We start from the raw sequence: 27,441 nt of genomic DNA, 5'->3' as shown, positions 1-27,441 counted from the left end.
GATGAAGAGTGTGCTGACGTTACTGCACAGACTTTAGCTTTGAGATCTTTGCAGAGGAGGATTTATTGTTTTTCATGCTATGGTGGGTCAACCCAGCCAGTTCGAAAGCCCTCACACAGCCATTTCTGCACTCCCGTGGAGCAGGATGGGGGAGAGAACTGGAAGGACTGAAGCAAGAAAAATTTGTGGGCCAAGACAAAGGTATTTAATAAGTAAAAACAAAATCCAAAAACAAAACCAAAAAAACAACCAACCACCAAAAATCCACAAAAACCAGATCAATGTCTTACCACCTTCCACCAGCAGACCTACGTGTAGACAAGCTGTAGGCAACGCCTTCTTTAGAAAAACTCCCACTCAGTTTTATTGCTCGGCATGACATTGTAGGGCACGGAAAGTCCCTTCGGTTATTTGGGGTCAGCTGTCCTGGCTGTGTCCCCTCCCAACTTCTTGACCACTCTCCAGGGCAAGAAACAGGCCTTGACATTGTGCAAGCAGTACTCAGCAATAGTTAAAAAACTGTTTCAGTCACAAATCTGAAACACAGCACCATATTGCTTGCTATGAAGCAAATTAACTCCATCCCAGCTAAGAGCAGCGCACATACCTACCAGAGGCAAACAGTGTAAAGAATGGATCACAAGCTGGAGTCAGATAGCTCTTTTACACCCACTCTTTTTCTTGCCCCATATTCAAAGTTAAGTTATCAAAGTTGTTTGTTTTTTTTTTTATGCTCAGTCTCATACTTGTCCATGATGAAAGACAAAAGGAGAGAGTACAGTCCTCCTTGATCCTTGGCGATTCTATACAAATTAGGTAGAAGTAATAATCTCTTTATATTTTAAATTTACCTCCCTGTGCCCAGTTAAAAAAGAAAAAAAAAAAAGAAGAAAAGAACCATTTTCTTGACAAAATTCAAATAATAAATACAGTTAATAAAGTAGGTAGAAAAATGTAATTTCTTCTCTGTTGTGAAAAATTTAAATGAAAGTTAAAGTTTTTGTTTTTAATATTTTTTTGTTGGTTTGTTTCACGTGTTCAGTAACAGTAATACCGGAAAAAAAAAGTTATTTTTGGATTTTAGATAAGTCTCAAAAAAAGTAGAAAAAAACGAAGAATTCACAAGAAAAGTCACTATTGACAAACTAATATGAGAGGATAAAACATAGTTTATCCTTCTAAGGCATAAATCCTATAATTTTATCCATCTTGAATCTCTAAATTGTCAGGTTTAGGATTATTACAATATTAAATTACAATATTACAATAGTAAAAACAAATTATAATTGGTCTGTTTGCCTGTGATGTCTTTATGAAGATTTTGATTTCTGTTTAGCCTGTTGGCTAACTGTTTAGGTGTGATTTTATAAGCCGTAAGGATATTCAGGACCCTTTTTTTTTGCCGTGTTATTGTTTAAAATTTGAATCATGAGTATTGTTTTTCCCCTGTAGGTAATCCATTGGAATAAGCTTGCCTACTTCCCCAAAATGCACTCTGAACTGACATATCATTGACAATTTTTGACAACAGAAGCTCTGACTGGTGGTGAAAATAAACTAACTGTCAGAACATGAAGGTCAAAAACATTGCCAGCACCATTATAAAAGCATTACTGTGACCTGATTCATCTTATATTTGCCAATTTCCCAGTCCTCTTGTGACAGCTGCTCAAAAGCTCTATTTGAAGAGGTGAGAGTAAAAGAGGATTATATTAATGGGCATCATGTAATATTTGCAGAGCTGGAAATTTCAGAAATCCTTCTGGACCAAAGAAAATGTTCTAGGCAAGCTTTTTTCCTACTGCTTTTTCTCTGCAGTCCAACCTAGCCGCAGAAATAGATGCAACAGCTATAGCAAAAATCTTTTTTGCCTGGGATTGTGGTGACAAGAGCTGTGTGCCCATTTGCTGAATGTGAAAAGTGGATTTCTGCTATATTGCATTGTATTAGAAGTGAGTAAAATAAATGTAACTGCACTAGCCCTTTGATCATGTAGCTGTTTTTTCTTTCATTTCAAGTCCTTGCTTTTCTGACTACAATTTGCTTTTGTCAGCACAGCAGAAAGTGAGATATGGTATTTTTGTTGTTCCATGAAATAATCTTCCGTAGATCAGCTGGATTTCCCAAAAGATCTTTGCATTCAACATTACAGAGAGACAGGAGATGAAAGAGAACCCCAAATCACTCTACATTCCATGATTAAAAATCTCAGTAAGGCAAGCTTCCCCACTCAAGCCAACATATTTACTTCATATTTTTAGTAAGTAAATAAGGGTAGAACATGCTCTGCAATGTATTGAAGTTTTGTGAACCATGATTTAGAAGGTGAAAGAAGAAAAACGAAGTTATGGTGGGAGTTTTTTTGTTTGGTTTTGTTTTGGTTTGGTTTTTAAATTGTCTGAGATATTCATAAACTATTAACTTATTATCTGTTGGCTTTGACTTTCCTTCTGATACATAAACAAAGGACAGCTGTATATCACTCTGGATTAGACCCTTGCTCCTGCATCACAGTAGGTAAATGCTAACCTGCCAACATAATGGAATTTTTAAATGACACCATCTTAACAGGCGTAGTATCTCTGATTAGAAATCCCCAGATATAACAATATCAAAAAGAAAAAAAATAAAATCACACAATGAGAATGCTGAAGCTGATATTCTTAGGTACTTGGCATTACAAAATGTTCTCATTTAAGTTAATGGGCAGCATAACACAGAAACTGCTCAATAATTTGAATTCAGGGAGAACAATCTCGATTGTTTCTGCCCACCAGCACAGTACATCAATTCTTTTCTTCAAGTTATTGCATATTGATGGGATACTTTTCTACTGACAGGCAAAAAAATTAAGTCAGCAGTTATCCAGTCAAAGTGGCTGAATGGATGGGAAGGTTAACGCCTCAAACTAGGTTTAAATTAGTTCACATTTCTTTAATAATTGCATTTCTGCATTAAACTTGTTTTAAACAGGAATATGTTCGATTCACAGTTCCTAAAGGCTAAGTTACGAGTGCACGATGGAAGATTGTTATGCTTCAAAGCCTACAAATTCACATAAAAATTACCGTTACTTTCATAAGTTTTTCAAAGGTCAGTGAAGGACTGGAAAGTTGCATGAAAACAAAAAAGAGCTACAGGCAAAATAACTAGAACTGATAATGACCTTTAAGCCAATGAAGAATGAAAATCATAAAATACTTATCCAAATGGAAGAACAAAGATTCTCATAAAAAAGCTTCAACGACAGGATACAAAGTAAAATAGCTCATTATGACTGGAAATGGTGGACTGGTACAGCACTAAGGCAAAAGATTTCTCTTACACAGCAATACCTCTAGGGAAATTTCATTTTAACAAGTGATACATTTTATGTGTGAATGTGTTTATGTGAGTGTGCACACAAAGCTTGGACTTACAGAAGCCAAGAGCAAGCTTCTGTTTCCACTATTGCATAAACCTGTAGGGTGTTTTATCTTATACTCCCTTTCAAATTAGGATTAAAAATGCATTATAACAAGTGAAAAGTATTACCTCATTAATTTTAATCTCCTGTTTCATTTTCTACATTTTTATTTCTCTCTCTATTGTGATATCTGGCTGAAATTCCACTTCAACACTCTCTTTTTCATATAAAATGAAGCTGGTAATTTATATTTTGTTAGTTTTTTTCTAGAATGTATTAAATATTCAAGAATATGATGAAATTTAACAAGGGAAAGTGTAGAGTCCTGCATCTGGGCAGGAACAACCCCATGTTCCAGTATAGTTTGGGAAATTACATATTAGAGAGTAGTGTAGGGGAAAGGTACCTGGGGGCCCTGGTGGACAACAGGATGACCATGAGCCAGCACGGTGCCCTTGTGGAGAGGAAGGCCAATGGCATCCTTGGGTGTATTACAAGGGGGGTGGTTAGTAGATCGAGAGAGGTCCTCCTTCCCCTCTACTCCGCCCTGGTGAGACCCCTAGAATATTGTGTCCCGTTCTGGGCCCTTCAGTTCAAGGACAGGGAACTGCTGGAGAGCACAGGGCGACAAAGATGATTAAGGGAGTGGAGCACCTCCCTTATGAAGAAAGGCTGAGGGAGCTGGGTCTCTTTAGTTTGGAGAAGAGGAGACTGAGGGGTGACCTTATTAATGTTTAAAAATATATAAAGGGTGAGTGCCACGAGGATGGATCCAGGCTCTTCTCGGTGGCAAACAATGATAGGACAAGGGGTAATGGGATCAAGCTGGAACACAAGAGGTTCCACTTAAATTTGAGAAAAAACTTCTTCACAGTGAGGGTGACAGAGCACTGGAACAGGCTGCCCAGGGGCGTTGTGGAGTCTCCTTTGCTGGAGACATTCAAAACCTGCCTGGACATGTTCCTGTGAGACCTCACCTAGGCGTTCCTGCTCCAGCAGGGGGATTGGACTAGATGATCTTTTGAGATCCCTTCCAATCCCAAATATACTGTGATACTGTGATACTGTGATATTCAATATATAAAGAGAATGATTTTTAATAATTTCTCATAGGACAGTAGGCATGATGTGATTGTGTTTACTTCCCTGTGCACTGATACAGAATGCATTGAGTGTGAGGATTTCATTAACTTACACACAATTTGCTGGTGCAGACAGGATTTCAGGATCAAAGTGCTGACTTTGTTGGAAGCCACAAGTCTTATAATCTACGAGTTCTTAGTAACTGCAAAGACTAATTCAATTAGAAAACCAAATAGTTAAATTAAGTAATAATGATTGAGCTGAATAATTCCTTCATCTTGAACACATAAATTGTCTTGCCAACACTGTCTACTGCCTCACATAATTAAACACAACTAAAATATTCCTAAATTACAGAATTCTGCTAATAAAAGCTTTAACAAGTTTTATATGGAACTTAGTAACTATTTCTGAGGAGCAGACCGACCCCAAGTTTGAACTGAACAGCAGGATGACATTTCACAGAGCAGAAGAAAAGAATTCTCACTGACAACTAAATTTAAATAAGCTTTTAAAATTTTTCGTGCTTTGGTGGAAGGATACATGGTGGCATGAAAGGCTGGTAGAACTTCAGAGTTTAACTGGGAGTTTCCTTGATGTAACACTGGGGAAAAAAAAAAAAAAAAAAAAAAAAGTAAAAAAGTAAATTACTATGGCTCTCATTGATACTAACAATTTTTGTTCCCCAGAAAGGAGAACCAGTGTAATAAAAACTTACACTGACCTTTCATGCTCTGAGTGACCTGAACAGAGCATGAAGAAAGCAGAAAGCTTATTGCAATTTCATTGTGACATACACACCAATTCCTTTGTCAGAATTTCAAAACCAGAAGATTGCTAGTTGAAAATCAGTCATTAAAACAACAGTTAGTTTTAACAGTTCCTTTCTTTTCTTTCGTCTCCTTTTGGATATATTTTCCTGGCTTTAAACCAGGCATCACTCAAATTCTTACGCTGTGGAATTTTGTCAAATCTTTTACCAGTTGTTCCAACATGGCCAAAGAACTAGTCCAATATGGCATGTTTCCTTGATGTACAATTGTGCTTTCTGAGTACAATTTTTCACATTATTGTACTAGAGTCTGTATTAGAAAACACAAATCATGCATTACAAGACAAGTGAACAGATGCTCTGGCACAGAATTTTTGTCCCTAATATATATTTAATTAATATCTGAGAATAGCATCTAAGGTAGCTGATGGCTTGCATGTAGTGGTGCAGGTCCATATTTATTAGATTTTCTTGTTTAGCAAGAATGGTGCATCTTCAGGTATGTCCAGAGGCAGAATTATTGCAAGAAAGGCATTAGAACATCAAGCAACTTCCGTTCACCAGTTCAGAATTATTGGGGTGGCGTTTATCCAATTTTCAATCAAGCACAGAGCAAAGATTGAATATTCTCCTCTATGGGATAGATAAATAAATAAATATGATGATTACTCAGCTAGGTACCTATATTATAGTTATATTATACCAAATACTCACAAGGAAAAATGTATTATAAATAAAAGTCTCTGAGATTTTATTTTCCTTCCCCTATGAAAATTAGAAGGGGTTGTGTAAAACAAAACATTATTATTTTATACTTTTTAGAAGAATGTAAAGTGTATTGGTAAATCTGTGGGTCTCTGGTGGTAAGAATAGTGATAAAGGAGGAACTTATAATCAAGAATGTTGTCAGGGGGTGGGTGTACCTGCTATGGATTTAGTAAGCGATCCTCTGAATTAAATCACTGGGTTTTTCTAACACCAGAACTGCATTTTGCAATTTTGCCTGTCTGCATTCGAAAGATAAATTGATGCTTGGGTTGAAACCACTGTGAACTGTTGTAATTTCTTAAATTTAATAATTTCCTCCTATTACAATTATTTCAAGCTTCTGAACATCAAATAACTACCTGGTCAGCAGAGCACTGACTGACTTAAAGGCATTAGTGGTCATGATGCAAGCTCTGTCTGGGAGAAGGCAAAAATTAGCAGATTCTTCATATTTCTCTAGGATGAAGTGATACATTTTGGCTAGAACCAACATGTTAATCACCACCAAAAACTTCCAGCCTATTTCCTTTGTTATGTGCACGTGATTGAATTTTCCTGTGTCCGCCAGGTTAGTTACAAGTATATTTGACATCCTGTACCGAGTTGATGACATATACAAAGGCACCACTCAGATAAGTGAGATTTTCACTACAGCTCTCCACCTCTAACTTATTAGAAGGTGCTGGTATAGACTGAGGAAGCAGAAAAAAATAATGTAGAAAGTTGTTATGGGGAGGCATATCTAGGAGATCTGAGTTGCATCTGGGTATGCATGGAAGGCAATAGAGTAGGAACTGTTACAATTTTACATCTTGGTAACATATCTGGACATGGTGGGCACGTAGAGTAGAACCAGAAGCCACTAGCAACCAGGCAATACCAGCTATTTGACTTTAGATACAGAGAAATCAAAAAAATTTGGCCTGGTATGTTCTGACCAGTAAGGCCATTGACATCTTCTGACAACCATGACCACCTAAGTGAGAAAGCAATAAAGAGGGAAGAGTCCTACAGCAGGGGTAGAAGTCCATGAAAGTCCAACGCTATGCAGAAGCTGAGCCTGAGGCTGGTTCATCATGCATGGAAACCAGTTTGCCAGTAAGGACTCAGGCGCGCTGACTGGTTAGAGTGAACATCCTGTTTCCCTGCATTCCCATGCTGATGACACCTGGACTGGAGCAGTGGTGACCTTCTTCTGTGTGGATGTGTATTCTGTACACACTATGGGAGTGGGTTTTAAAACATTGTTATTTGCCCTGCTATACCTATCCTCCTTAGAAATAAGATCTAAAATTTATATCACTGCATTGTGGAGTTCTGTCCTTGAGGTTTTATCACTCTTAAATTCCTCCATGACAATTGATGTATTTCACTAATCCAACAGCAGAAAAATACTGTTGTACTTTTGACAGCACTCAGCTGTTGAGTCAGTCCAGCTACAATTTTTAATTCATCAGTAAATCACAGAATCATTTAGCTTGGAAAAAATCCCTAAGAATGTTGAGTCCAACCATAAACATAAAACTGGCAAGTTCACCAGAAGTATTATTTCTCATTAACTTTTATGTTTTCATAGGAAATCACGCTATTGCTAATTTTCAAATGTTCTGTGTCCTGGTTTTGTTAAAAACAAGACCGGTTCTCTTTTAGTGATTTTTCTTTCAGCTAAGTTCTTCTAGGTGGCTGTACTTCTCTGAGTTGTAGTCTGCATATTTTTCCTTGGATGCTGTACTCGGTGCTTATAAGAAGGCCAACGGAATGCTGAAGAAGCTCATGTTTAGATTTATTACTATGGCAGGCAAGAAAGGCTGATAAGTTTTCCCACGTTCCATTGTGAGAGGGACATGTTTGAGGAGGGGTGGATGGATCAGGTGACTAAAACTGACCAACTGAAGTATTCCCTCCCATAATCGTCATACCCCCTATATAGGAGGGTGATCACGAGGGTCACTCTCTCTTCGACCATGGCCGGCATCTAGAGAGGACCCTGCCTGTCTGCCCATGATCTACAGGCCTCAGGCCCTGCATTCCTGCAACCAGTTTCCGGTTTGCTGTAAAGTCCCGCCCATGACTTTTGGGGGCATGAGCTGCACCTGCTGGAGCCACCAGGTCCGCACAGTCAGCTCTGTCACTGCTGGAGTGACGCCAACTCCACATCGAGCATTCAAGATTGGTTTTGTATATTTTATGTATATATTCTCTATTTATTAGTAACATTAGTAAAACACTTTAAAACCTTCCAACTTGAAGTCTAAGTCTCTCTTCCTTCTCTTTTATCTTCTCTATCATCTTTCCAATCGAAAGGAAAAGGGATGGTGGGAGGTAAGAGGGTAACAGGGAGCGTATGCCACGGTTTATTGCCACCTTGCCTTAAACTGTGACATTCTGCTAACAAAATTTCAAAAATACTAATACAAAAAAAGAAAAAAAAAAAAGACCCAGAAAACTTCATAAGATCTCCATGTCTGTTTTGGACATTTTTGATCAGTTCTGTAGTACAGACCTGAGTTTCAGTGATTCTAGGATTTTAAGTTTAAAGAGAGGAGACTGATAAGAAACACTTGGGTTTATGTAGTTGCATACTTATAAGATACTTCATATAGTCAGGGCCCATAATTTTCCTGAGGTCTTGACCCTGGTACTTTCTTCCAGTACCAATAATAATAATAAAGGAAATAATCTAGAAACTGAGTACAAGAGGTCTTGTTCCTATCTAAACTCTTTGTCCTTCCAAACAAGGTGGCATTGGTTATAAGTGATAGGAGATAACCTGGCCATTTCTTCAGTCAGACTTGGAGTAAACTTACATGTTACGGTCTTAATCAATGCAATGGAGTGACAATAAGCAAGTATTATTCGTAAGATAAGCAGGTAATAGAGTTGAACAGCTATGTTCATGACCATTTTGTTGGTACATCTTAAAATATAAATATAAATACATATAACTGCCATTTAAAATATTTCTATATATTAGTCATATCTATTTGGCCAAAACTTCTAAAAATATGTATGAAAGGCACTACATGCAATTTGAATACACCATGTGAAGATGGACAGTTTGGAAAAAAAAAGACATAACTGGGACTAACACTGTAAAGGCCAGGAGAGAGAAGACTATTCTGGAGTTACAGTAAGAAGAAAACAAGGAAAATATTTTAAACTCTCTCTTCTTTTCTGGAAGTAATCTCAAAGGGTTAAGATAAGGCATGGGGTGTATTAGAATTGGGGTGGTTAGTAGGTCGAGGGAGATTCTCCTTCCCCTCTACTCTGCCCTGGTGAGACCGCACCTGGAATATTCTGTTCAGTTCTGGGCCCCTCAGTTCAAGAAGGACAGGGAACTGCTGGAGAGAGTCCAGCGCAGGGCAACAAAGATGATTAAGGGAGTGGAGCACTCCCTTATGAGGAAAGGCTGAGGGAGCTGGGTCTCTTTAGCTTGGAGGAGACTGAGGGGTGACCTTATTATATGTTTACAAATATATAAAGGGTGAGTGTCCTGAGGATGGAGCCAGGCTCTTCTCGGTGACAACTAATGGTAGGACAAGGGGTAATGGGTTCAAACTGGAACACAAGAGGTTCCACTTAAATTTGAGAAGAAACTTCTCCTCAGTGAGGGTGACAGAACACTGGAACAGGCTGCCCAGGGGGGTTGTGGAGTTTCCTAGTCTGGAGACATTCAGGACCTGCCTGGACACGTTCCTGTGTAACTTCATCTAGGTGTTGCTGCTCCGGCAGGGGGATTGGACTAGATGATCTCTTTGAGGTCACTTCCAATCCCTAACATTCTGTGATTCTATGATTCTGTGATTTTGTTTCTGAATAGTAATCTGATGAATTACTCTCATCTGATACTAGAATGTGAGTCCTCTGGGGTAGAACTGTGCCATTTTATATGTTTAGTAAGCACATACTGTATTTTGGGCAACCAAAAGAGTCAATAAAGCTGTTGTGGCCAGTGTCTGTCACTATCATGACAATTTTTCTATTGATTTTAGTTGTCATTGAATCAAACTAACATTTGCTTTACTCTGTTCCTGGAGGAACCATGGAGTTATATTTAAGCAATACCACTTTAAAAGTAGGACAACGTGATTAAAAAGTAAAATAAGATAGATTACTTTTGATATCAGTATTTACTTATTCCTCATTAAGAGCTTTGAAAAACTCTGAAGAGGTAGAGAAATTTATGAAATGTTAATTTATTATAATTAACTGTATACTTGATGCTACTTGAGTGCCAAATATTTATATTCAGATGTACCAACAAAATGGTTATTAACATGTCGATACTACTGTATTGCTTAGACTACTTCAACAGTGCTATTCACCATGAGTTTCACTGTTTGCAGGAATACAATTTCCTATGACAATCGTTGGTTGGGTAAAATTTCATTTATTATGTAATTGCAAGTCAAGATGTCCTTCTCCACAAAGTAGTATTCTTGCCTGTATTGAACTAGTTTAAATCAAGTCAATACCTTTTTTCTTAGACTGGTTTTGCAATTTCCAAATTCAGTAAAAGGCATATCAAATATCTGGCTTGGTTTTCTATATGCCAAAGAACCCTTATAAGATTGCATCTAAAACTGATCCCTTGTTGCTCTTAAACATCACCAGACATCTTTTCCACAGAACTTAACTCATACTTTGCATATTTTGATGAGAGAACAAAATAAAAATTAGGGTTTCCTAAAAACAGATGGAGGACACAGCTTCAAGGATTGCTTGAGGATAATATGTGGACTCGTTTTAAAGAGCTGTTATGATAATTAAAGTTTCTATATATATATGTACATAATTTCATCACTATTCACTTTAAGTAGGCTCTTATCAATTAATAAATGATTTTTAGAAAGTTAATTGAGATTTTATTTTAAAACTTTACATGAAATTATAAAGCTTTGTAAATACTTAGCCTTTCAAATTAATATGCGCCTCAGTGACTGATAAAGAGCTCATTCTTCCGCTATAGGCATTTAAGATAAACTCAGAATACAGAGGAACCAGTTACTAGCCTTACTACAGATGTTTATGAGAGCTTCCAACAATAATTTTACTCAAGATTCTCGTAAGTGGATGCCAAAGCTGAACCTTTAGGCTGCTGAACTATATTGGGTTTTCATTAACTTGCATTTAACAGTCAATTTTGAGCATTGCTTGTTGCGTATTTCTTGCTGCCAACCCATTATATACACTTATATAAGTATAGAAAATATAATTTTGTAATCAATTGGGTGTAAAATAAGTAAAGTTGACAGCAACTTCCTAGAGTTAGAACAAACACTGATTGCAAAAGTCAACAGAAAAAAAATCCTACATTTTCCACAGATGGAAGTTACCATAGTAAGTACTCAGTTGTGAAGCAGGAAAATCTAAATGCAAATAGTGTCAAAGCATGTATATATATCTATGCTATGTGTACGAAAATATATGTTGCACATATACAAACATACATATTTCTGTAAATTGTTATATATTCTGTGTTTCAATTTACAATATTTCATAAATATATAACTAATCATAAAAACATGCCTTGCATAAATCCATTTTTGTTACTCGTTTTCTTTTTGTAGTGCAAACTGCCTTGACTGAAATATGAATTTCCCCTACATGGAATCCTCAGGTTTAGTCCAGCATACAAGTGTTGCTTGGATGCCGGCTGTGTCAGCACGTCAGTAGATGGCTAAAAAGAATATCGTCAGAAGTAAAAAGATGAAGGATAACCACACATGATTAAGGACTAGCAGTTCAAGGCAAACAAACAAACAGACAAAAGAAGACAGAAAATAAAGGAATATTCTCTGAAAAGTCAGGTGCAAAAGTCAGTGTTGCCCTTAGGCAATTTAATTTATTCACTCAGTGTTTATGAAGCAGAAGGGTCATGAGAAGTTGACCTCAGCAGCATTTTAGCGCTGATCTTTTGACAAAACTGAACTGTTTATGAACAATTTTTCTATTCTGTGATGCAGAAATAAGGATGTCTTTAGGAGAAGCTTTGCTAATATCGAATTTAAATTAGAGTTATTTCAGACAAATATTCGTTTACTATTATTAATGCAATGAGAGATTTATCTTTCTACATTTGCCAGTATCTTTCTGTTTGAATTTTCTTTCTTTTCTACACCTAGGAGCCCAGTTTATATCATGCTTGTGTGAAAATAATATATTTTTTTCATCCTTAAATTTTAAACAGTTCCATCTAAGTTTCAAAAATTTTTAGTTTCCTCTTTTCAACAATTAGTTATTATTTTCTACTGGGGTTATTCGTTGTTTTTTTTTGTTTGTTTGGGGTCACTCCACAAGCTGATGAAATTTTTTCAGCGATATATTTGCTTGATGCTTGATTAGATTAGATGTCACCTATAGTGCCTCTGACTGAAGATATTGACAGTGGTTTCTTGTCAGCAACTTTCAATTTTGAACATAAAAATACAAATAGACCTCTCAGAAAACATAGTGGCATAAAAACAGATTTATCTTTGGAAGCAGAAGGAAAGTGAACATACACCTGGGACCTCTCAAAATTGTGATTAATCCCTTCTTCAGCTCTGGCAGCAATGCACCTGTGTATCTGTGTATTGGTCCTTATTCAAGAAATGTACAGTGCCAACTCCAGTGAGTTACAGTGTTGACTTAAATGGACTACTCATTGAAGAAAATACTACTTGGTGTGATTATTGGATTCATAATTTTAATGTTACTCTGATATTTTGTTATTTACATGTATATTACTTTATGTATGTACATACACATATGCATACACCTTTACACATATATGTAGACTAAAATTGAATAAAATATACGGGCTAGACTCAGCTGTCACATCTTTTACTACTTTATTTCAGGAATTTATTTTATACTGCTGGAAAGATATGTATATTTTTCTGCATTACTTCTTTTAGTTCACCTTTTTGTTTGTTTCAGATATGAATGGTGGAAGGAGATGCTGAAAAGTCTATCAGTAAAGTGCTAAATGGAAATTACAACTGAGACAACTTCTATTGTATTGTTAACTTCTTCTGTGGAGGATATACAATGGCTATTTATACTTTTGATTTAGGGATTAATAAAAATTCAGTTACCTATGCATTTTCAGGATCTGAATTTCTAAATGTATATGCATGCAGGTCAATGTTTTTAAGGGCACATTTTTTAACTATACATAAAAATCTAAACATAATTTGACACCTGCAATGAACTCAAGACATGACTGTTTTCAGTTATGATGGATTTTGGATTTGAAGCTACCCAGCTAATAATAGACTTTATTTTGTAAATAAGGTCTTACGTATACTTTTGTTATCTAGATGCCAATTATTTCTAATCTCACCAAAAGGGGAAAGGAAGAGTATCAGAAAATACACAAAATTATACTAAATTCTAAAGCTTACAGATATATAATAAATAATGGAAGGAAATTCCTTCCAACAGTCATACACAGTCTTCGGTTATATTCAGTAACTGTTTTGCTTAATCACTGAATAAGTGGTACTCAAATGATTTGCTGTATACTCTGTTGTGAATCACCCAATCACCCATCTCAGTTTAAATGGCCTTATTGAGACACTTTCATCCAACTATGTCAATTTTCTGACCTTCAAGTTTATAACCTACACTTGTTGATTATGCTTATTGCATGTATCATAATGTCCTGCTCTAGTACACTGAAGTAATGTTGGTTTTAGCGAAGAATCACTCCAAATTAAGTTTCATGTTTTTAATAAATGTGAATTACCTTGCTGATAATTCATATCTGCCTGCACATACAAAGCTACTATAATAAAATATAATTATTATAACAGTTGACACTGGAGAAAATTAAAAAAAAAAAAAAAAACAAAAAACACACTAAAAATGTAAAAACAAATAAAAAAAAAATCCTGCCAATCCACTTAGACAGCTAGGGCATGGACTTTTGTATTTCACCAGAGACATAGAAATCTTGTCCCCTGTGGAGCAGGTGAGCTTAATTCCCCCAGTTACTCTAGAGTGACTGACAGAAACTAATGGTTAAGGGTTTGGAGAGGAAGCCATATGAGGAACTGCTAAAGTCACGTGGTTTGTTCAGCCTGGAGGAGAGGAGACAAAGAGGAGTCCTCATCATGGTCTACAGCTTCCTCACAAGGGGAGGAGGAGTGGCAGGCACCCATCTCTTCTCTCTGGTGACCAGTGACAGAACCTGAGGGAATGGCAGGAAGATGTGCCAGGGGATGTTTAGATTGGATGTTAGGAAAAGTTTCTTCACCCAGAGGGTAGTGGAGCACTGGAACAGGCTCCCTAATGAGGTAGTCATGGCACCAAGCCTGACAGTGTTCAAGAAGAGACTGGACAACACCCTCAGATACATGGTGTGAACTGTGGGGTTGTCCTGTGCATGGACAGGAGTTGGACTTGATGGTCCTTGTGGGTCCCTTCCAACTCAGGACATTCTATGATTGTATGATAATGGAGTACAAGCCATATATATAAAGAAAAGCCATGTATGTAAAGAAAAGGAGAAGAGGAGACTGAGGGGTGACCTCATTAATGTTTACAGATATATAAAGGGTGAGTGTCATGAGGATGGAGCCAGGCTTTTCTCGGTGACAACCAATGATAGGACAAGGGGTAATGGGTACAAACTGGAATACAAAAGGTTCCACTTAAATTTGAGAAGAATCTTCTTCACAGTGAGGGTGACAGAACACTGGAACAGGCTTCCCAGGGAGGTTGTGGAGTCTCCTACTCTGGAGACATTCAAAACCTGCCTGGACGCCTTCCTGTGTAACCTCATCTAGGTGTTCCTGCTCTGGCAAGAGGATTAGACTAGATGATCTTTTGAGGTTCCTTGCAATCCCTAACATTCTGTGTGTGATTCTCTGTGTGTGTGATATAGAGAAAAAAATATTGTTTCTTTGGGGAAAGGTTTATAACTGTTTCCCTATAAAAGGTAATATCTCACAAATTGTATCTGAGAATATAAAGGGATACAGTATTTTTAAAGCAAGTATTAAATGCAGAATTATGTATATAGAAAAGAGCATATGATGCTTTCAGCTTTATGAAGAGATAGCATCAAGATCCAGATTGCAGGATTTTGCCCACTTTGCTTTGGTTGCCACAGACCTCAGGTTACATATAGTGGTGAAACTTTCACATCGTACGCAAGATCACCATTTGGAAAGAGTACTGAAGATTTAACACTGCAACCAAAGTAGGAAGTTCATAGTGTTATTTCCCAGTTTTAATCTTAAAGAACTAGTACCTTGCAGAATGTCTGTGTGGTTGATGTGACATATATTAGTGACTTCCACTGGAGTCAATAGAGCTGCTAAACTGATTTATGCCCCCATGAGAGTCTGATCTTAATCTCATTTTCAGTAAAAGACCTTAAGAAAAAGGTAGATTCACATCCAGTAACATTAGGATGATAAAAGCTAAATGTTGTTAACAGGGTGGTAAGTTAGAGTTATAGTTGTTTAAACAGCAAGAAAAAGCATTCCTCCATATTACAGACTAATCTACACTGCTTATTCTAGTCTCTTGTTATCATCTCCTCTTTAAAGCTGTCAAATAGGAGCAAGGAGTGGGAATGTTGGGAATAGTGTTTCTTTTTCAGTTTAGCAAGACTTTTTCACTCTAGAATTGATTTCACATTTTAAAGTTCACCTGTATCCGAGCAGAACAAAACAATTTACAAATAATAGAATTCTGAATCTTTCAAAATGAGATCTGTACACACAGTCATTCATCCATACTGTCTTCACAGAATCAGCACAAACTGTACATGCTGGTAATAAGTAATGGGTATATATTAGTGTATTGAACAATATTGCACTTAGTAGTGCATATTATGAGACTGTTATTCTGTAGTAGATGACGCGGTATCATGTAAAGTGGTGTTTTCCCTAATTTAGTAATGTGGTTTGATGATTTCTTTGACAGCTAGGAAAAATATTAATCATTCCAGTTACATGAAATCCAAGATATTTGGCGAAGGTAGTCGTCCACATCCAGAAATTTAAGCTTTCTCTTCAACTTGACTTTGAAAAACATCATGTTAAAGTAATGCAAGTGGGAGTAAATTCTTAATCTTACCAGATGCATAATGAGTCAAATGCCATTTTGTATGGATGTGACTCTAAAAGGAAGAATAGTCTTGAGCAAGGTGGGAGGAAAACATCTTGCTGTACTTATTCTACAAACCAAGGAGAAAACCCAAGACTGAATATATTTAGCTGTGCAAACATAAACTACATCAACAGGAACTATGTGGGAATTCCTATCCAGTATCTGTCTCTAGTCATGTGCAGTTTGAGCGATTAAAATACTGGTAAAACATAAAGGAAAACCAATACTTATTGGTCTCTGTATCTTCAGTCACTGGAAGTATGTGTGTTTGTACATATATATATATATATATATATGCATATATATATATATATAAAATAAATTGAACAAAACTGTAACCTAATAGTCATTTAAATGAGCTCCTTGGACATGACAATGACACTTATACTCTGAAATAATAACTTATATAGGATCTTTTCAATCTCATCATGAGAACATTCTCATCAATGTAGGTCTCCATCAGAACAGAATTCAATCTCTTCTAGTCTGCCTCTATCTTGTGTTTTCAGAACTTTTTTTCTTTGAGAACCTAGAAATGTCTTCCACATTTTTTCATGGACAGTTTAGTTCCATTTGGTACTCTATAATTTCTATCCTTGAAATTATTCTCATTTCTTGACAAAATTGATGTCTCAAACAAATAGAAAACTTCTTAAATAAAATCATTGACATCTGCTTTGAAAGGGTAAAGAAGCATACTTATTTTGGCTAGCCATCTCATGGTCATTTGCCTGTATTTATTCCAGCTGATTTTTTTTTTCTTGTTTGTTTGTTTTTGTTTTGTTTTGTTTTGTTTGTTCTATTTTGGTTCAGAGCAATGGTGACTTAACAGTCTTACAACATAAACAGAGTTGACAAGACCAGTTAATTATTATTTGAAATGGGCAATCAGCAGAAGATGAAGATCACCAAGTTAGTTTAGGTAATGATGCAAGAGAATGAGAGGTCATGTCTTAGGTTTTCTCCATGAGGTCTGCTTGATGTCAGATTTGCAACATGTATATTGCTTAATGCTTCCATACTTACTGTGTATAATATGAGGTAGGAAAGGATAAGAAGATTAACATTTGATTGAAAGACTGCAATACTACTTAAACATGCATATATCATTGTAAGGAATTTCAGTAAGGAGAGCTGTGGCTATTTTCTTAAAACATCTCAATTATAAGACTGTTAAAAATACACTTAAATGTTGTAATAAAAATACCACACCTTTTTCTGTGGTGTAATTTGTTAAAATCTGCCATTAATATTTGACAGCCCACTGTTCACTTTCTTTGTAGTTAATAGATGTAGTGTACTCAATTTCTTGCGTTCTGAGGAAGTACTGGCAATGTGCTCTGACCTATAATCTATATTTGAGGGTTCAGTAGCTTTTTAGGAATGTTCATGGAGACTTTATTAATCTCTAATAAACTCAGCTCTTCCACTTCATTTCATGGCTGAATATAACAGTATTTGCTTCCAAGACTAATTATAGAAGACAGAGCAGAACAGTCAAAATTATGCCCCTGGCATAATTACAATGGACTTTGTTTATCTGCATGCCTTTAAACACCATCCAACTATGCAATACTTTCCTTTTGTTCTGGCTATTTGTTTCTGAGAAATGAAATTTAAATTAGTAAAAGAAAAATGTTAAAGTGAGATGGCAAGCACAATTTAAATCTGATTGCAAGAGCAGCTAATGCTCCAATTCAGAGAAGCCTGGGAAAAAAAAAAAAAAAAAGAGCTGAACCAAAACAAACTAACAAATATGCCTGAAAAAAACAGGAATGGTAACAAAGTCCTCTACACAAAGGTTATTTGAAATCCATTTTTCATACTTGGGGTCTTTATACCAATTTTTGTTACACGTAGTATCTACAAGACAGCATCTATAAATGTATTCTGTAGAGGCTGCTATAGAGAGCAACCAGAGCATTAAAATGTTTAACCTCTCTCATTTATGCTGAGAAAGGAACTCAAATATGGGTTTAAGGGGCACTATGACAATAAAATAATGGAAATAGCAGTCCTAGTGTATTTCTACAGTAGAGATTAAACACCTGGGACATCATTGGAGGGATGTGGTAAGTCTTAATGCTTCAGAAAGAGTAAGTATTGTATCATGTCTAATTCATGTATGCAATTCTAGTCTGTGTTCTTCTTCAAACAATGTAAACATTTCTGTTTGTGCTTCTCTCAGTTTCCAAGCACCTAAAATGAAAACATAACATGGAATCTTAACTTATTCATGTATTTAAACCACTTTACTATCCTAACACTAAAGATGTGATGGGTTTTATTATATTATTCATTAATCATTAATAACTGGGAAGATCAAGCACATATACATGCTATATAATACATAATGCATAAGGGAATAAACAAGACAAAAATGCACAGAAAAGGCTCTGTTTCTCTTTTGTTTCTTTAATCCATCAATTCAAAGATAATGTATCTATGATCAGAGATTTTAATGCAAACTCCAGTTTGTGGATTTTGCAGCTGTCCTAGAGGGACTTGGTATACATAAACTAGTAACATCATCACTTTTCATTTTGTAGCATCTTTTATCTGAACATCTCAAAATGTTTTTCAGTTTGAAAGAAACACACAACAGAAAGTGATATACATAGGAGGCATACAGGAATCTGTTTAATCCCCCATTCTCTGTTGAAGTTAATCTCTCTCATTTCTCTTGAAAAATTTGTGGCAGCACTGCAGCAAAGTTCAACATGCTGCAGAACTCCCTCTCCTCTCTCTTTTATTCCAGTTTTACAACACATCCAATTAAAGTTGTTGGAATTCAAGTAGACATCATGCAACTGAGTTGCAGTTTGTGTAAAACACTAGGATTAGTGCCCTCAGCTGATGAAAAATGTCAAGAAATCTGAATCAACATAAATGGCTAGAAAACCAATTTTATGTTTTGTTTTGTTTTGTTTTGTTTTGCTAAAAGAAATAAAAACAAAATAATCCAGAAAAGCAAATTAATTGAAAATGAATTTACACTGTGCCAGCCAGAGTTGTTGGATTCCTGTGGGACTGGAAACAAGGTAGAAGGACAGCAAAATTCCAGTACCTCAGGCAAACTCGAGATTTGTTTACTAAAATTGTCTTTTCACAAAGGCTGAAGATGACTATTTGAGCCTTGTCTATCTAGGCATGAGGGCAGCTAGTTAGCCATTCAGCTACATATTTTTAAAGAAAATAACTTTACTAACTAACTAAATGTCCTAGAGGTGTTTCTCTGCCATAATGTCAAAAGTAATATAAGGACATGCAAGTTATGATGATTCAGGATGATCATGTATGGTTCTGAAGCTCACATATTTGGATACTAATAACAAGTTTAAAACAATGGTTTAAAATCATTGAAATTAAACACCTGATAAAAACCTTTAATTGCCTTCTGTATCAGTATTGTAATGCTCCAGAATGACAATTTTTTCTCCTCCAGTTGTCAGTTTTCTGCCAGATTTGTTGAGATCACATTCAAATCCTGCAAAGAACGCTGGCAAGCCAATGTGACACAGTTTATCATCATGAAGAGTTGCTAACTCAGATGCTGGAAACAGGTTAGACAAATGAATACCTTAGCAGTGTTAATCAGAGGACAAGTTAACTCATTTATTGCTAAACTGGGAAACTTGGGAGTTTGTTATTTCCTGCAATGTAGACCTGACCAATTTATTTTTCTGAATTCAGGGAGTGCAATATCAAATTTTCCCATTGCTATCCTTCTACAAATCCCCTATTAACACTTACTGACCTCAGCACTGAAGTGTTATTATCAGTAAAGACTACTGCAATGTTATCTATTAGACACCACTACCTCGTTAATAATGCTATACTAACTTATTACTGTTAGTTCCCAAATTGCTACATCATGAAGACATGAAATTAATGAAAATGACAAGGTAAAATAACAATAATTCTATTTTTTCTGGTTTAATAATAGAGGGTTTTTTGTAAACAAAAAGCACTATTCAGTTTTATTTTTAAGAGTTATTACTGATTTATTTTTTTACATAAATCAAATGCATTAGTTTTTATCAAGGTAAAGTACACCTTCTCGGAACAATACAACTCTTGGGTAGAACTACTGACTTTTAAAGACTGCCATTTCAAAGTCTCATGCTCATACTTTTTAACAATCACTGAGAAAAAAATGTCACCAATGTTTAATTCAGCCTTTTAGTTAGGTAGTGTAAGCCTTTGTTCACATAGGGTAAGCTACTGAAAACTGTAGTTTTCAGTGTTCTCTTCTGCTTGATGATAAAAACAGTCAACGACTCATGATACTAATGAGAATTGTTTCATCAATCTCTCCAGCAGCCACATGGATTTCCAGATCTTCTTTGAGATGTGAATATTATTCTTGCCATGACAAAAGCAACCTGGTCTAACTTCATAGCTGACCCTGCTTTTTGCTAGGGACCTCCTGAGGTCGCTTCCAATGCCTATTAAACCCTGCCAATATGATTGTATAATTCTAAAGAGCCATTTGTCTGGATTTACTAAGTTCTGAGATTAATATTTATCAAACTTTTGAATAAAAGATCCATCAGACTTAATGTTCCTCATCTTGTGCCTTCAAGAAAGTGACAGTGGTATGAAATCTCCTAGTTAAAACCAAATAAACAAACACACACACACAAACAAACCAACCAAACCAAACCAAACAACCCCCACACATGGAAAACAATCAACCCCAAACACCCCCCCCAAAAAAATATCCCAAAACAACAAAAACACACCACACCAGATTCCAAATTAACAGACTACAAGTACCTCATCAAAATAAACAACTCCATGTTTAATTTACTTCACAAAAATAGCTTTCTTCTGGTGTTAACGTGGGGTTCTTTGCCATAACATGTTTTCCCTAAATAAAGGTTTTATACATTCCTCAGTATCACTGTTCGTTTGAGATTAGTGTGAAGGAGATGTCATTCTTTATTTCAGTTTTGCAGTTTCTAAGGCCTTCATGCAATCTGTTTAAAATACTTTTTCTATCACATTTGGGATAACTAATCTGGTTTTTGAAAAGAAAATCCCTCTGGCAGCAAAATCTCCATTCTGAGTTGGTAACGATTGCTGCACTGGCCACACTGTGCTAACAGCTTTCCTTGGGGTCTTATCTTGGATCATAACTGTGGTAATCATTGCCAGGCTTGGATTTACTGGATAGAACTAAAACTGTCTCCATTATGTAGCTTATACTCTCTACCCTGCCCATCACCTCTGCTCTTCATGAAGAAGCATTATTCTGTGAATTTTCATGTTTCACCTGAGATCACGTAGCATAATTAAACCTGTTTGGAATATACAGTCCTTAGCTCTGCATATTGCTGAGCTTTACTGTGTTATCGACTATCACAGAATCACAGAATCGACTGGGTTGGAAAAGACCTCAGAGATCATCGAGTCCAACCCTTGGTCCAACTCTAGTCTGTTTACTAGATCATGGCACTAAGTGCCATGTCCAATCTCAGTTTAAAAACCTCCAGGGACAGTGAGTCCACCACCTCCCTGGGCAGGCCATTCCAATGCCTGACCACTCTCTCTGTAAAGAATTTCTTTCTAATATCAAGCCTAAATTTCCCCTGGCAGAGTTTAAGCCCATGCCCCCTTGTCCTATTGCTAACTGCCTGGGAGAAGAGACCAATCCCCACCTGGCTATAACTTCCCTTCAGGTGAGAGTGATGAGGTCACCTCTAAGCCTCCTCTTCTCTAGACTAAACAACCCCAGCTCCCTCAGCCTCTCCCCATAGGTCTTGTGTTCAAGTCCCTTTACCAGTCTTGTTTCTCTTCTCTGGACCCGCTCCAGCACTTCAATATCTTTCCTGAACTGAGGGGCCCAGAACTGAACTCCAGGTGTGGCCTCACCAATGCAGAGTACAGGGGAAGGATCACTTCCCTTGTCCTGCTGACCATGCTATTTTTGATACAGGACAGGCCTTCTTGGCCTTCTTGGCCACCTGGGCACACTGTTGGCTCATGTTGAGCTTCCTGTCAATTAGTACCCTCAGGTCCCTTTCTCTCTGACTGCTCTCCAGCCACTCTGTGCCCAGAGTGTCTATGTCTGCTTCCACAATGTCCTGGTTTTGTTGAAAACAAGTTTCTCTTTTAGTGAATTTGCCTGTCAGCTAAAGCCTTCATTTTAGCTGCATTTTCCTGGAGAATCAGATACATGTTTCGGTAAACATAGCAATGGAATGCAAAGTTATTGATAAGGACAGATTCACATCTCGCGAGAGGGGCAATGAGAAACAGGTGACCAAGAAACTGACCAACTGAGTATAACATCCCATTCACGTGAACACTTCATATAAAAGTGGAAGATCACAAGGATGTCATCCCTTTTTGCTTATGGCCAACATTAGGAGAGGACCTTGCTAGTCCTCCCTCCGAACTGAGGCCCAGTGACAGACTGAATCCAACTCCGGTTGGCTGCAGAGTCCAATCCAGGACTTCGGGCACCAGCTCTGCAGTTACTGGGACTTTCAAGATTGGTTTTGTATATTTTGTATTATTTTCTCTATTTTATTAGCAGCATTAGTAAAACATTTTTAATTTTTCCAACTCTCTTCTCTCTGTCCTCCTTTCCTTCCTGATCGCCTGTCCTTAGTGGGAAGGGGGAAGAGGGAGGGGCTGATGGGGGAAGCAGGGGAGAGGAGGTTAACAATACATCTGCCATGGTTTTATTGTCACCCTGCAATCAAAATCCTCAACACAAATATTGTCCTAGATATTAATTCAGATGTCAGATAAGATAGGTGTGTAAAAAAGTACAAGTTCACAAGAATACAGGTGCATTTTTGAGAATTACAATAACGAGTTTGTGCAAATGTAGTACTGAGTGGCCATCAGCAAAAATAAGAGTCCATCTATATCACTCTGAAATTAGAAAAATTCATCTGTGTTCATCTGTGTTCAGTGTTTCAATATTTCTGTATTTACGTCAGAAAGAATATCCTGTAGCCTTGCATTGTTTTGAGGTAATTTTTGTTAGTGCTCTGAAAAGCATCTTTGCAATGCATTGTTTTTAGCCTACTTTAGCCTACTTTATTAGGATATGAAGCAGTTATCATACTGCATCTGTCAGCAGATGTATCTTTACTTTTTGCCCACCAAGAAGGTTTTCAATGAAACACAAGAAGGGAGTAGAGGTTTCACAAATGTTGTGCTTCATGAAAACACATAAGCGGTTAGATGGCACAAGTTCTGCTATTGCAATCCAGCAAGAGAAAGCCTGAACACTTGGTTATCCACTATAATGTCAGAGAATCCCTATAGGTGAAAGACAGCACAAATTTTCCAACAAAGATATTAAATAGGATCTCTTACTCTCAATTAAATTTCTGTAAATTACACACACACACACACACAAAAACCTGAACCCAAACCAATCAAAAACATAGGGAATTACATTTCATTAATTCTTCTCTGCTATGTGTTAATGTGTTATCATGGTATCTTAGGACTAGTGCTTTTTAAAACATTTTTTCCCATTAATCAAATTTGTTAACAAGTACATTTTAATCATGGTGGATATATGTGAATAATAGTATCATCAGACAGCCCATCTGACAGCTGTATTCAGTGTGATCTTTCCCTAAGAGTTTGCCACTCAAGAAATCTTCTGCTCTTTCAGAAATCAGAGGAAGGTTGAAAAATTAGCCCCCATTTCTACTTTACCTGATTTTTTTTTTTTTTTTTTTTTTTCCAAATCTACTTCAGTTATTCTTCTCCTTTCATTCTCAACAGAGGGCATCAACTTGAAGACATTATGAGTTTTATAAAAAAATAGGCTATTTCTCCAGAATGATTAAATGTTCTTTTTGATTTGATTATTTACTCATATGTACATTTGATTACTTTCAGTGAAAAAGAACAAAATATGCTACACTGTCTGGAATTATCTGTTTCTTTTCTCTCTTGATGACTTCTGTTTTAGGGGTACTAACAATATTCCTGGCACTGACTGCAAGACAGCATCCAATTCAAACTAAAAAATGCCCAGCTTGTTTTCATCTTGATATTCTCTTCCACTTCTGTTGCAGCTCTCAGCCAATCTCCCAAAAGACAGAAATTCATTTGTATGAGGAGTTCTGTTATCACTGTCTTTGTTTACACTGTGTACACTGCTGCTGCATTTTCGGAAAGTAATGTACCCCAGTGCATTGTTATGGAGGGTGATTTTTTGCTTGAATGGATTGTCACAGTGTAAGTATCTGTGTGTATCATTTTCTGACTATGAGATCAGAGTTAGCTTGACCTTCTGCCTCCAGCCCTTTTTCATATGATATTTGGAATCTCAGTGATAAACTGAGAGGTGTCTGCTGCTCACAGGCCCTGGGATGATCTGAGACATGTTCCTTACTTGACAAAGTCTAGTTACTAATTCTGTGTCTAACAGAATTGTCTTTCTTGGACTTACTTTTGTCCCAGACTCCAATTCTTATGTTTCTCTTTCCTGGAGAATGAACCACAATGTTTTTAGTGGACCTGCTTCAGTAAATTACTTCGGTGGTGCACTGTGGTCATACCATACCATACCATACCATACCATACCATACCATACCATACCATACCATACCATACCATACCATACCTTCTACTAGCACTCTTTGTTCACAGGGACACCTCCAAATTTGCTTTAGGAGTCTTGTGCTTTCTAAAATTTATGCTCTGGTAGAGATTTTACTGCTCCGATATCTCCCATAGGAGGCAGGTATGGGTATATTTTTTCTCATAAGAGCAGAAGTTCAACAGTCAGATATAAGGTATTCAATATCAATAAGATTTATGAAGAATCTTGATTAAAATTATCAGTGTATGAAGTCACCAAATGAATTTGAGTAGAGGAGTCTTTTAAACATAAACTTTCTCATCAAGGTTGCTCAGTTAGCCACATTGTTTTTCCTTTAAGTCACCTCCCTGGAGTCTCAAGTCCTGTGACTTTCCTTTGCAAAAGATTAAAACATACAATTTTTTCCTCAGCCTTAAAATAAGCCTTGAGATACCGTACTCTGTGTCAGCTCTGATTCATCTGACCCTGATAGGTAAGCACAGTTCATCTTCAGAAGTCTCTGACAGTACTGAAGATGGCCTTTTTACTTCTGTTATCTTAGCAGAAGTTATTGTTGGAAACATAACTTTTAACTTTTTTGCAAATGTCTAGCATGTCCAAAGGTGTGTCCTTTACTGTAAAGTCTCTAAGGGTGATATGTAACCATGTTTGAAAGGAGCAGTCTCCGTCCCTTCCCACATGCTGATAATTCACTGATGAGCTCAGGCACCCACTGGAGACTCAAGTGAGCCTGTTCAGCTGAAAACAAACTACATAACAGCAGAGATCTGTGTTCTGCAAGTTTGGTTCTCTGAATGAATGTACTGTGGAGGCAGATGAGCAGTGATGCTGGGACAAGGGAAGCAATTGGTGCTGAAGTCGTGAGAGCAGGAGCAGGAGTGGAGTGGCACCTTGGCAGCAGCTTACTGCTGCAGCGGCTCAGCTTCCCTTGCTGTTGTGCTCTTAATCACCTCTTCTCTCTAGGGTCTTTGACTCTCATCCATTTTTCTACTGTCTGGCTGACCTCACTACACTGGGACATGGTTTTTTATTCAATCGTTCCTCTTTTATTTTACAGTTTTGTATTCAGGCTGTCTGCCTGAAACTAATTTGTTGGTTCATCTGAAAACTGAGTCAGTGTCATGGCTTACAGCAATATTCTAGAGTGTTTTCTAGAGTGAATCACAGTTTTCTGCATCTGCTTTCTTGCCTTCAGTAGTGTTGATTTGGCCCACTAAAATTATTAATTGAAGATCCCAATAACCATATTAATATCAAATGCTCATCAATTATTACAGAGCAGCCCCAGTTCTATCCTAACATTTAACTCTATTAGTACACATGTGTGTAACAGCAATCAATCAAATTCTTCTAATGAAAAAGTAATTCTTACAGAAATTAACTAGTAAGTTTATAATAACTGGTACCCTAATATCTAGTTAAATTCCAAAGGAATCCAGGAAAATAAATAACTCAGTCACCCACAGACAAGTGCTCTTGACTCCTTTTAAGAAACCGAATATCCCGTTGTATACTGTAATGAAAAAGGAGTCTTGAACAGAGAAGGATAATTTCAAATTCAAAAAGCTAAACAAGTTTTATAGTGCTGTCCACTGTTCTAAGCACTACTGCCAAGTGTTGAGCCAAAACCATAACTTAAAAATTCATACTATAACGAATTATTTTCGCCAGATGTACTCTTCTATGGTCAGATTACAAATGTAGAGCAAACCAATATGCTTTCCATGGGTTATCCAAAGGAAATACAATTTTTTCTATTGGTTTGCAAATGTCTCTGCTGTGTTCATGTCAGATAACAATATGGTTTGCACTGAATCAAAATAAAAAATAGATTATTATGAGACATTTTCTCAAACAAAGGACACCAAGTACTTTTATTTAACATTTTGCTCCATATGCCCTCTCCCAGGTAAACTGTTTATGAAGGCAAAATGTAGCTACATACTTCTAATTTTGAAACAGATTAGTTTCATAATGTCATTTTAACTGTGTTTAAGCTCTTCCCCCCCTACACTAATGTTTCCCAGGATGTAGGAGGACCTTGAAAAGAATCTACAAGAACAAATTCTAAATATATATCTTCTAAATAGTTACTGGTGTTTTACGATTAGCTGGACCCATACAAAGTCTAAAAAATAATTTTAGTTGTTTTTCAAGACTTAGGACTAGGTCCCATGCTGAATTCTCTTGGAACTACAAAGTAATATTAAAATAGTTGTGTAGGGGCTGATGAAAATTCCAAGTATGGATCAAGGACATTGTCTTTTCAGCTTTTAAATGTGTCTTGTGCGGCTTTCCTTAGTGTGTATAACTTAAAGAAATCATACCTGTAAGTACACAAGATGTATTTGACAATACCAGGTGAATAATTTATATTGGTTGAAAAACAAGGAGATGGGATTTTCTGAGATTTAAAGGGCCTGGATGACTCCATATTACTTGTGCTTAAACAGCATATGTCTGCACTCAAGGGTTCAGCATAAAATAAAGGTGTCTGAGCTTGTTTTAAAATAGCTCGAGCTGGTGCTTATGGCAATCTAGCCATCATAACATGGAGTTCAGTGGGGGCAAATTTATCCAGCTTCTCAGCAAGATGTAATCCACAGTACAGATACAGTATTAAATAAAGATTGTTTGGGATTAACAAAGCTATGCTGTTTCTTATTTATTAGAAAAATAAATATAATTCCACTGAAGCTGTTGTGGAAGAATTGATGTAGT

At 36.7% G+C, this 27,441-nt stretch overlaps 1 long non-coding RNA gene across 1 annotated transcript in view; it reads right to left on the bottom strand.

Moving 5' to 3' along the window:
- Positions 1 to 3,146: 3,146 nt before the first annotated feature.
- The window catches only part of LOC110361018 (uncharacterized), a 67,237-nt gene continuing 42,942 nt past the window's right edge, over positions 3,147 to 27,441 (bottom strand). The window contains exon 4 of the long non-coding RNA XR_010470422.1: positions 3,147 to 5,093. This is a non-coding gene — a long non-coding RNA (uncharacterized LOC110361018). The remainder of the gene's footprint in view (positions 5,094 to 27,441) is intronic.

The sequence above is a fragment of the Columba livia genome, chromosome 2 (assembly GCF_036013475.1).
Source record: "Columba livia isolate bColLiv1 breed racing homer chromosome 2, bColLiv1.pat.W.v2, whole genome shotgun sequence".
NCBI classification, from domain to species: Eukaryota; Metazoa; Chordata; class Aves; order Columbiformes; family Columbidae; genus Columba; species Columba livia.
Note: the sequence above shows the minus strand (reverse complement) of the source record. Positions and strands in the feature narration are given on the sequence as shown.